The 11,772-nt window shown below is 42.9% G+C and overlaps 1 long non-coding RNA gene across 1 annotated transcript in view; it reads right to left on the bottom strand.

Annotated features, from left to right (window-relative positions):
* Positions 1 to 807: 807 nt before the first annotated feature.
* The window catches only part of LOC119823064, a 105,207-nt gene continuing 94,242 nt past the window's right edge, over positions 808 to 11,772 (bottom strand). The window contains exon 3 of the long non-coding RNA XR_006020881.1: positions 808 to 2,800. This is a non-coding gene — a long non-coding RNA (uncharacterized LOC119823064). The remainder of the gene's footprint in view (positions 2,801 to 11,772) is intronic.

Genomic DNA, 11,772 nt, shown 5'->3' with positions numbered 1-11,772 from the left:
ATACTGAGTAAATGCTGAAAGATCAGAGAAGTAAAGGAGCCGGCCACTAGAGAGAATTTTCACTTCTTCCAAATCCTCAGACTGAAGGGGGCAAGATCCTGTCTCTATGAACCCTCAGACTGAATTCTGAGCTCCTGTCTCCTCCTGCCTTATATTCCTCTCTCCACCCAGTCATATCTCTTCCCTTCCTGTCTCTACCTCCCAAGTACTGGGATTAAAGGTGTGAGCCACAACTACCCAGCTCTGTTTCTCTTTGAGACTGAATCAATCTAGTGTAGCGGGTGGCCTTGAGCTCACAGAGATCTGTCTGCCTCTGTCTCCCACGTACTGGGATTAAAAGTGTGAGCCACCACTGCCTGGCCTCTGTAGCTAACTAGTGGCTAGCTCTACACTCTGATCTTCAGACAAGCTTTATTTGTTAGATCACAAACAAAATATTAACACAGAAATGCTCTGTCTCTAGGGAGATTCTCCATGACTCTTTGGTAGGCCTTAGCGCCACGTTTTCCACTGCTTTCTTGGCAAATTCTTTAAACCTGGAGTAAATGCCCTTGAGTTAATGACTTTCCTTTACAGTGTTTGAATGCTATGTTAAGTTACAATTTTACTAGTTAGACTTGTGTCCACTGCCTTGGCTGTTTATTGTTTCTTTTCTCTCTACTGGAATTAGAGTCTGAGTGTTTGTATGAAAGACATGGAAGCAGAGAATGGAGAGGTTGAGAGTAGGCCTCAGACCTTATGTTGAAAGCTTTGGTTTTCCTGGTTCTAACACCAGAGATTATAAAAGAATCACGTGAAGCCACCTGATTAAAGTTATAGAAGCAGTTTGTGGAATTATTTTAAGAGATCATATCCTCACAGATTAATAGGTAGGATAAATCAACGTGTTGTACACACAATTCATTTTTCACATAGAATAGGCACCATTGTAATCAATACTACAGGCGATTGCTTCAATAACATGAGTGTAATTTGATTTGACAGTGTGCACCATCTTTGTCCACAGGCCAATAGAGGCCAAATACTCAATCCCATCATAACACATTCATAAACCCTGATATCAGAAAAGGGTTCCTGGGAACCTTTAACCAGTTCTTATACTCTCAGCAAAGTGGGGGAGAAATGGGAAAGTGCTCAGAAAAATGAAGGTGCTACCTCTACAGAAAAAGAAAAAAAAAGATTGGGATGCTTCTCCCACTAGCTGCGAGTCTCTGTAGGGAAGCTTGCCTGAACATCCTTGCTCTCTCTTGGCCCTGTAGAGGGATGCTGCTTGGTTCATCGTGAGCATTCAAGTCCCTGTGTCAGCACGCTCAGAAGAACTTACCACGTCTGCCGATGACCTATTGGAACTTCAGAGTGGAGTAGCTCTCAAGTGCTTGTGTGAACTGAGATGGAATTAGATGTTTTCCAGAGGAGACACTGCAGTCTGGGCCCTGTGTAAAGGAGCCACTAGCTGCGGGGATGGCCCTGTGAAACATCTGCTTCGAAACAAACCAAAGGATTGACCCAAGGGCCAACAGAAAAGTGATGATGTTGGGGTTTCACCCTCTCCTCCTCTGGCAGCGAAGGCTCAGTTCTCTTTAGAAAATCCTAACCACACCCATTGCTATTCCCATGATCTCAGCTGGGTTCTGAGATGGTGCCGGGAGCTACTGGGTAGGTGAATGCCTTTAGAAGAGATGTGGAGACTAGTTGGAAGGTCATTTGGTGCTGCTCCTGTCATGTTCAGTCTAAGTGGGGGAGCCTGCTTGAGAATAAACCAGCACAGGGAACAGTCAGCCCACAAACAGAGAAAGAACCCAACACCATTGTACAATTGACCTGCATGCGCGTGCTTTTAATTCTGAAGGTTGCAGGAGTCAATCAAGTCTCTTGCACACCGTTTGACCCAGAGCTCTGTTACTGGCACCAAGGAAATTCATTAATCCAGGGCTGCCCTTCAGCCTCCAGTGAGCATTTCCATTCTCTCTGTCTCGCCTCTTTCTACATTCCAGCTCCAAGAAGACTTTGCCATGTTCTTACTGCAGGAGTGTCACACCACCGTGCCCTTGCCAGTAGGGACTAAAAAGACTTGTTTGTTTGTTTGTTTGTTTGTTTTTGCTTTCCTTCTGCAGTCTCATGGCTGGTTTCTAGGGAGAAGGCAGTCTCGTTGACTGAGAGGGTCCCAGAGAATGCAGGAAGAAGAAGAAACTCTATGGTACCCCCGAGGAAGTTGACTCTGAGACAGCCCAGAAAAGTCATCTCGAACCAGAGTGTTCCAAACTGAAGCTGTCATCCAGCTGGCAATAAACAGTGCGAGCTGCACACTGCAATGCTTGGAGGCTGCCAGTTCCTGACAGCGTTGCCCAGCCACCGCTAGAGATGCTGGGAGAGGGAGGGCTTGAACAATGCCTTACAGAGACAAAGTGTTTGGACGCCGACCCTTTGATTTCGCTTCTGTTCCTTTGTCATTCTTGTTTCCCTCGCCACGCTCCTTTCCATTACGGTTCTTTCTTCTTTGTCTAAAATTGGACCCACAGAAACGAGCTGCAATCAGAGGACACGAGAATCCCTAAATTGCTCTCCTTTGATTTTCTACTTTATTAATATTTCAGCATGCGAAATGGAGAGAGGAAGCATCGAGATCACGGGCCCTTTGATTTCACCGCGCTACTCTCTGATCTACTGCGTGGAAAATCTGAAGATGCATCGCGGCATCTGAAGCTGGCATCTCTACGTCCATATGTGGTACATTACGTAGGCAATTGCTTCAATCCCGATAGTGCTGGGGAAACCTTCAGCAGACATCACTCCAATGTGCCTGGGAGGGAAACAAGTGTGAAGGTTTATTTGCACACCGGGGAAATCAGGAACTAGCAATATTGCAATGTATTGATAAAGATGAGGCTTCCTCCCCAAGCTTGATTGGCTTCATGACCCTCAATTTCTGTGGCTACTTGATGTGTCATCAAGGAAGGCCGTTGCCTGTCAGTGATCTTTGCATGGAAGGAAGGCTATAAAATTAAAGGCTTTCTAGCAAACGAGCCACTCCTAGATATGAGCGGGCAACTAACAAACCACTTAGAAGCGGCAGGCAGTTGTATGCAGCACTTTTCCATGTGCCAAACATTTTATGTTCATCCACTTTCTTTGGTCCGAGTACCCGAGACTGGAACCATTAGTTTCCTCATTTAGTAAGGGAAGAAATGGAGGATTAGAGGCCCCAAGCTGCCTGTTGAGAGCCAAGTGCAAGATGAGTCTCAAGTTCAGTGAAGAAAGGAAAAGAGATGGGTTGGGGCACCTATTCTTCCATTAGTTCATGGATGCATAAAGACCCTCAACCCAAGAGCTGGGGTGGGAAGAGAACGAGGCAACATCATCTGCTGTGCTGTCGGCTTCTGACAACTCAGGAATGGGCTGGAAGGCGTTAAAGACTGAACTGTGGGAGTTGGTTAAGAATGTCTGAAGCATAGTGTAGTGAGCCCTGATGCGGTATCTTCTTACTGATGGCCTGGCAATTGCTAGCATGCCTAAGACACTCTGGCGCCTGCTCCAGTTCCCTCCCCCTTACACCCACCCCAACCAAGATGGACCTGTAACACCTCAGGCTGCAACTTCTTGTTCTTCTTTCCATGACTTTACACATTCTTTTCTCCCACCCAAATTATCCGTCCATCTTCTCACCTTGTATCAGCCTCAAGTATAAGTAATATTTCTTCATGACATGTCCTATTTGACATTTGGACCAATTCATCTTGGTTCTACCCCTTGGGGAGAACTCCTAGAAACAAAACCACTGTGTCTTTTGTTCACCATGGAATCCCCGCCCATGCCTACATAGATACCTAGCAAATAATAAGTACTTCGTTGATAATTAGTAAATAAATGAATTAAATTGCTTATCAGTCACTCTTACTAAATATCAATCAAATCAACAGTTTTTGGGTTAAATATGACTAAATGAAGCTAAAAACAACAGCCATTGTTCAGCCCTGAAGGAACTGATAATATCAAATGTTGACTTGCAAGGAAAGAGCATGATACATTGGAGGCCTGTTATCTAAAAAGACTGGGATATTGGATTTATTTTCTCACCCCTTGTAATTAGAAACATCCTATGCTGTAGGGAGCTAGGCAGATGGCTCAGCAGTTAACAGTGCTTGTTATTCCTTCAGAGGCATCAAGTTCAGTTCCCAGCCCCCATATCAAGTGGCTCAGAACTTTCTATAGCTCTAATTCCAAGGGATCTGTTGCCCTTTGGCTTTGGATGGTACCTGCAAGCAAGTGGTGTGTGTAATCCCATGTAGGCACACACACATACATATACACATAAAGCTAAGGAAATATTCCTTCAGAAAGAAATAGCCTACATTATGACCTGGCCCCTTACGGCCACACCTAAAGCAATTATTCATGTTACATTTATGTTTCTTAGGTGAGGTATCTTGTTTTTTTTTATTTTACTCTATTTTGTACTTTTTTGTTTCATTACGATGCAAGGAGTCTCTGAGTTGATCGCCCATCTCTCTGATGGGTGCGAGCACCTGCTTGGAGTGACAAGGAGTATGGACTCTTGAGTCAGACCGCTGGCTGGTTCTCCCACTCACTGAAGGCACAACTTTGGCCCAGTCATCCTTGATCATGGTCTCTCTGGTAGATGAACCAGGAACATTCAAGTTCAGCTTTGTGGAAATGGCAGGGCTTGAGGTAGCCCTTGAAGAATGAGCGCTGCCATAGTGGCAGGTGTATGCCGTTAAGTGTTGGCAGGGCTCGCTATCCGCTACACCTACTGCAACCCACGACTCCACTTACTGCCAGCTGAAAGACGGCGGAGAACTTTATCTCGTTGCCAGCCCCAGCTTTTCTTTTTCAGGTTTAGCAGAATCAACTATACAGTCCTGTGAGGAAGAATGAACTGCATATAAATATACGCTTTGCGTCACAAAGAAGAGCTTAACCAATGAAAGCCATCTTTATTAGGCAGGATTTGCTTATAGGGTATATGAGTCAGACCTCAATCTCTTTTTCGGGGCCTAATTAAATTTGCAATTTGTTGTCTTCAGTGAACGGAGTTGGCAGTCACATTGAGCGCGCGCGCGCGGAGATGGCACTGAACAAATGGAGCTGATGGGCTTTATCATTAATTATCTTGAGACTTCCAAATAAAATAACGGAATGACGTTGGGTTTTCAGTTATCAATCATACTTTAGAGTTTGTCCAGCATAATTTCTTCTGAGCGAGCAGTTTGGCGTCCCCCCAGGCTAGTGAAGAGCAAGTTTGCCTCACCCAGGCACCGTCGGAACCTCCTCTTGGTATTTTGATAAGTACCACGGAATATCAAATGACAATGGGGCCAACATGGCAGCGCTGTTCGTTTCCTACCCAGCTCAATTGCTAAGGCTGCTGAGTTCAATTCTGGGAACAGAATGTCTGCTTCTGTTTGTAGTCCCTCACGGGCCTGTCACAGCGGACTTGAACAGAAAGTCAAATTCCGCACTCCCTAGGGAACCACGGAAGGTGTGCTTTGGGACTTAGCTTGGCATATTGCTTCAAATGCTCATCAGCTCTGGTTAATCTGAAAGCATGCCATTTAATATTTATCTTGGGGGACTTTGCAGAGCGCTCAATGGCTATGAACCCCTGTGAAGCGGAGCTGTAGCCCAGCTGGAATTGTAAAGCTCCACTGACCGGTAGACCATGGGTATGGCAGAGGCCCACACTGTTAGCTGCCCAAACTCCCTCGGACAGGACCCGTCCTGCATGTGAATTACAGAGACACAGATAGAGCGAATATATTATTTTAGAATTTGGGCAATTAAAATATTCTTAAGAAATATGAGGAGCCTGGGAAGTGTCAGAAAGGCAAATTCATCATTACAATTCCTGAAGAAGAGATGTAATTCCACATAACAAGGAAGTTTCTGGGCAATTTCAGTTATATTTAGTGATGTGTGAAAAACACTTTAGTAAAACATATCTGTTTCCAAGGTTTCTTTATCAGCTTTTAGCAACAGCAGGTACTTAAATAGGAATCAGGGCTGATTTGAGTCTCCAGTGACTATAATGGGTTGCATTGGCTTGGGTGACTCCCTCACCACGTCCAGTCCGGTTTCCTCATTTGTAAAATTTATATTTACATTTAACAATACTGATTCCAGTTCTGAGATTATACTGTGGTTACAAATCATATGATTGAATTTTTGAAAATCTATTATGATTGAGTCAATCTTTATTAATTGGCATTTCATTCCAAGGATCTTTTCTTCTAACAGAATGGACTTTCTGCCTTACGATGTTTTTAACCAGAAAAGGCTAGCCTGTTGCTTACCAGAAAATAGAACAAGAGATAGAATACTTCAATAAAATATATACTTTCAAATGTTCCATTCATTAATGAGAAATAAGAAGATGAAAATTAGCATTCTCAAGGCTCTTTCGTGCTGTCATGTTATCTGCATGAGCAATCTCTAAACCATCGTTGTTGTTACTAAAGGAAAGAGACGGTTTTAAAAAGGATTAATTTCTTGATGTCGTACGGGACAATCCTCTGAGCCAACAGATGTCATCTTCAGGAGTTTCTTTGGAAAGATCATCCCAGCTGGCCTTGATGACTATTGACATCCCCCAGAGAAGGAGTAGGAAGTGGGAAGGGTCACAGAAGCCTTACCTGAGTGTTCCACCACCCTCCCGGACAGTTGTGTGCAACTCTGCCCTAATTGCACATGGCCTTGGCAAGGAGCTAGAGGATATAGGCTGGGAAGGACTAGAGAAGGAGCTCCATCTATTCAGCCATGAGGGAATCCTCATCCATGCTGGGTGTAGACCATCCAGTGTGGCTGTTTTAAGGTCACCAATGCTCCTGCCTATAACCTGTCACCTATTGCTCTGTCAATAAGCCTAAAAATCCAATTGGTTACCCAGGATGAATTTTTGTAGAATTGAACTTTGGTTTGACTCTGGGATGGGAACAGACAATGCTTACTGCCTTCTAGGGAAAATTTCTCCAATTTTTGTCCACATTTCCCAAGTCACAGATCAGGGGGTAGACTTTTAGCTCACTGTGAACTCTTTATGTCAACATTTACAATATTAGGAAACATTTTATAGTTTATCACATACTTTCTGACTCTCAAATTTGTGCTCATGACATTTTGAGAACCAAAGTAAAAGCTGTTACACTGTGAAATGGAAGGTGGCTGGGAGGGTCTACCTGAAACCTTCGAATCCTCGTGGACACTAAACATTATCGATTCCCCACAGAAGCAGCACCTCAAAAATATGCAGATAGCCTGTTTTCTCTTTCAAGAGTTCCAATAAAATTGTGATCATTAAAGCTAATGAATGTGCAGTAGCTTTGTCAATTTGTACTTTCTTGATCAAAACTATAAGTAATCAGATCTAGAATGATCTGGGTGCTAAAAAGAGCCAATAAGAGCAAGTTAAGATTATAGGAACAAAGCCAGGCAGTGATGGCACATGTTTTTCATTCCAGCATTTGGGAGGCAGAGGCAGGCAAATCTCTGTGAGTTTGAGGCTAGCCTGGTCTACAAGAGCTAGTTCAAGGACACCCAGGGCACAGAAAACACTGTCTCAAAAAAAAACCAAAAAAAAAAAAATTATAGGAACAAATGTTCTAGAGATCTTGCTTAGAGTATTTGACATTTAGATGCATTTTTCAAAGTCATTGAATTATATACCTAAGATTTATTATTTGTCATATAACATTTTTTCTTTCTCTATTGAAAATAATTTTTCATATATTATTATGAAATCTATATGTTTAATAATATATCATGATTATGGTTTATCCTCCCCATCTCCTCTCAGATTCTCCCCACCCATTCAATTCCATACCATCTTTCTCTCTCTTTAGAAAACAAACAAGGATAAAAAAGAAAAGGCACAAAGAAACATGAACACATTCATTCACTCACATACAATAAACCCATAAAAAGTCAGAAAACTAACACACATGCAGAAGACTAGTAAAATAAAAAATGCCCAAACGAAGCAATACACACCATAGAAATCCATAAAAATACAATTTACTTCAATAGGACAGGGGCCTATTCTTAAGAGTGGTTTATATTCCCAGTGAGGCTCCACTGAAGAAAATTAATTTTTCCTTTATATACATACAGTTGCCAGGCAGAGATAGCTTCTTAGGGACAGAAGCTCTTGTCCACATCACCCCTTAGCACTGAGACCCTATCTATCTTGAACCTATATGGGCCTTGTGCACGTTGTCACAGTTTCTGTGAGCTCACATGTGCATCAGTACTGCTGTGTCTGGAAAACACTGGTCCTTTGGTGTTATCCATCTCCTCCATGTAGCTCCCTGAGCCCTGAGGGGTTTCATGAAGAGATCCCATTTATAGCTGAATGGTTCAAAGTCTCCCACTCTCTACACATTGTTCAGTGGTGTGTCTCTATATTAATTCTCATCTATTATAAAAGGAAGTTTCTCTGATGAGGGTATAGCAGAATGTAATTAGGAGTCATTTTCTTGCTATGTTCATTTAACAATAGTATTTGGTTTTCCCATAGCCCATGGCCTATCTAGACACAGATTCCTGGCCACCCAAGCAATGCTGGATTTGGGTTCCATCTCATGGATTGAGCCTTAAATCCAATCAGATAAACTGAGGTTGTTTACTCCCATGATGCTTATGCCACTATTACACCAATGTATCTATCATACAGGCAGGTCATTGTTTTAGACCACAGGTTTTGTAGCTAGGTTGGTGGGTACCTTTCTCCCCTGGTAGTGTGCAGAATGCCTTCCAGTGCTGTTTTAGTTAGGGTTTCTATTGCTGTGAAGAGAGCATGACCACAGACAGAACTCTTATAAAGAAAGGCATTTAATTGGACTGGCTGACAGTTGTGAGGTTTAGTCCATTATTGTCATGGTGGGAAGCATGCCAGCGGGCAGGCAGGCATGGTGCTGGAGAAGGAGCTGAGAGTTCTACATCTGAACCAGTAGGTCAAAGAAAGAGACAGAGACACATTGCTTAGGCCTGAGCTTCTGAGACCTCAAAGCCTGCCCCCTAGTGACACCTCCTCTAAAACCACCACACCTACTTCAACAAGACCACACCTCCCAATAGCGCCAGTCCCCATGAGCTTATGGGTCTATTTTTATTCAAACTACCATAAGTACTGTGAACACTAATTAGTAGGAGGGAAGGTTCTACTTAGGCATCAGCTCAACTTCTCTGTGTTCAAAGAGACCTGTAAATATTGTCTTTGGCAATAGGGTCTTCCTATCAGTTTGTGGAAAGTGACCACTAGCCTTGTCTTGTTAATAGAATGGGATGTTTGGGAGTTTCCACGGGGCCCCTTTGGCCAACAACTCAATTAGACGTAACCCATTCCTAGCACTAGAAGTTTCACATAGTGGCAAAAGATGTCTAGTTGTCACATTGTCTCTGGTGTTATTTGGTGATTCCATTTAGATTTTTTTCATACGTGTGTGTTGTTTTAAGAAGCTTCTACAGTATTAGGTTTCCATATTACCCCTAAAATGGCTCTTGATACTAGCTGTCACTCACCATGTTCCCTTACTCCCCTCTTTTCTCCCATTTAATCCCCATTCCAGTCTCCCACGATTTCTCCATAACTATATATCCTACTTCCCCTTCCTTGAGAGATCCTTCCCTCCCAAACTTTATCCTTGTGTTAAAAGTAAGGTATCAGATACTTAGGAAATGGACAGTTGAGGAACACAACAATGTCTCATCCTTGTAAGCCTTCCTCTCAGGGCAGTGCTTGCTCATCTAACCCAGAGCAGCCTCAGGAAGTGAGTCCGGCAACCTAGAAGTACAGATATGGAAGCCCTTATATATATCCATCTGGACAGTGTTAAAATCGGTGTAATGTCAACCCCAATGATCAGGACAGTCTGCAAAGGCAGTAAGAGAACGAGACTTCAATTCAGGAAACAATTTGACTAGACATTTGGAGAGAGGAAAGAATCAAAACAATTGGTTCGTTTCTGTAAACAGAAGAGAAATCATTGATCTACAGCAGAAAGAGGAAAACTGAAGATTACATAATACAGTCTGGAGAAATGTTCTCAATTAATGAGGTTCAAATTTATTCTTCTCTTGGGCAGCATGTGGGTCACATGACTTCTCCTTGGTACAGATAAAACAAGCCCAATGGACCACAGTCATTTATCCTGACTGCCATTCCTGCGGCACCCTTTTATTTGCTGATTTGGCTCTTTGGTCATCAAATTCTGGGAAGCAGGCACTCTAGGTGGATGATGTTGCTAGTTCAGATATCTGAAAAGGTCTATTAAATTACTTTCTGCTTTATACATCAGTTACAATGGGCTAAATTGCATTAGTGCCTTTGTGTCTGACATTTCTAAAGTCCTTGCTTTCTGTTTATGGACCTGAGAGACGGTGAATTGGGAGGACCCACCTGCACTATCTAGAATAGTATCCCCATGCCAATATTGAGTGGTTGGCAACCTTAGTGCCACCTGCAAGCTTCCCATCCACTGGCAATGCATTTTAGCATGGTCAGTATTGGTCTGTTGCAGTGGCCCTGTTCCATTGGATGCTTGGGTCGCCCTTGAAAGATCACATTACTCCACCGCCTTCAGGACAGGTTTCAGCTTTTTTAAGGTCATGGTTTTTCCAAGTAACCCAGTCCTTTTCTTTCCTCTCTCTCCCTCTGTCTTTTCCAACTCTTCCTTCTGTCAAACAGAAAGTGATAAGAAAAACCTGGCCAGGAATTTTTAAAGGAGCCTGGCATCCTTGCCCTCCCCTCCCCCCACCCCGACATCCTTTGAGGGAAGCATGGTGCAAGGTGAAGGGGTAGCTTCATTGCTCTTCCTGTGACATGTGGCTGAAACTCACACCGGGATTAAATGTCTCCTTGGGCATCTTCCCCAACAGGCTCTTCAGTGGCTTCCTATGGATTGATTGGTAAGGAAAGAAAAAATGGTTCAAAATTCCGGTTTGTGAAGAGTTTCTGGGCCTGATATTTCCTCATAATGAAACAGGTTTAATATGTTCAGATTGCCAATATCCTGAATTTTGGTAACATAGCCAAGTTTTTATATTCACAGGCTAAATATGGAGAACCTGTCGACATATAGCAACCTACATCCAGGAAATAATTATGGCTGCTTCAAACCTATGATCCATGAATCATAATTATCTGCAGAGATGATTGAAGGGCACCCAAAATAATAACAATGTTAATGAAATGTGAAAAATAAGATTGGGGTAGGTACTGGGCTACTTTTCTTATTCATTTTCAATGCATTTCTTTCATAAGGTGTATCAAATTAGACATTAATTTTTCACTTTCATAGGACAACCAACAGTTCTCAGACACTGGGTCAATATCAACAACAGCAGACAGTGCTTGGCCTACGACTCTTACTGTTCAAACAAGGAGCTCAGTGCATCCTTACCTGTAGTCTGCTCTTAACACATACCATTTTACAGAGTAAGAAACTGGGGCTGAGGAACAGTGACTGTTGAGGATTGACTTGGAAAGTTCCTGTTCCTTCCACTATGCCACAAGACTCCAACCTTGCAAGTGTGTCTTATACCAGTGGGAGGCCAAGAGCATAATTTGAGAATTAAAAGAGAACATGAGGCAGAACAAAGCCTTTTGATATATTAAAATGTTATTATTTCACAGACTACTGAAAGCTGCGTTTTTTGCAAAAACACTCAAAAGTCCTCAGCATGCATTCAAGAAGCCCAGCATAGTTTCAGAAGCCCTTGTCTAGATGCTCTTAGGTCAAGTGCCCTGACAGTGTTAGACCT

This window comes from Arvicola amphibius, chromosome 9 (assembly GCF_903992535.2).
Source record: "Arvicola amphibius chromosome 9, mArvAmp1.2, whole genome shotgun sequence".
Taxonomy (NCBI): domain Eukaryota; kingdom Metazoa; phylum Chordata; class Mammalia; order Rodentia; family Cricetidae; genus Arvicola; species Arvicola amphibius.
The sequence above is the reverse complement of the archived record's forward strand: the minus strand, read 5'-3'. Positions and strand labels throughout refer to the sequence as shown.